Source organism: Etheostoma spectabile, chromosome 11, assembly GCF_008692095.1.
Source record: "Etheostoma spectabile isolate EspeVRDwgs_2016 chromosome 11, UIUC_Espe_1.0, whole genome shotgun sequence".
NCBI classification, from domain to species: domain Eukaryota; kingdom Metazoa; phylum Chordata; class Actinopteri; order Perciformes; family Percidae; genus Etheostoma; species Etheostoma spectabile.
In genome coordinates this window covers 19,530,128-19,530,377 of record NC_045743.1, presented here as the reverse complement: position 1 = coordinate 19,530,377, position 250 = coordinate 19,530,128, and the positions used below count along the sequence as shown (strand labels likewise).

At 25.2% G+C, this 250-nt stretch overlaps 1 protein-coding gene across 1 annotated transcript in view; it reads left to right on the top strand.

Moving 5' to 3' along the window:
• LOC116698141 (SH3 domain-binding protein 4) overlaps positions 1–250 on the top strand; it is a 39,331-nt gene that overhangs the window by 37,882 nt on the left and 1,199 nt on the right. The gene's annotated exons all lie outside the window — the stretch shown is intronic.

Here is a 250-nt window from a genome sequence, read left to right as displayed (position 1 = left end):
ATATTTTTTTTTTCTTTTTAAATATTTACTCATCAGAAATGACAAATGATTCTGTTAAATGAATATTTAAAAAATAAAAATGGTCTGTCCATGTTACAAGTTTTGGCGTTGCATAGTTTGTCCATTGCGTTCCACAGTGTTGCTAACGTTCACTGTTTTTTTTCAAAGGACTTTTAGTTTCATATCTTAAGTTTGTATTTTTATACATTTTATTTAATACAACTTTAATATATTTTGATGTTCCTCTGTT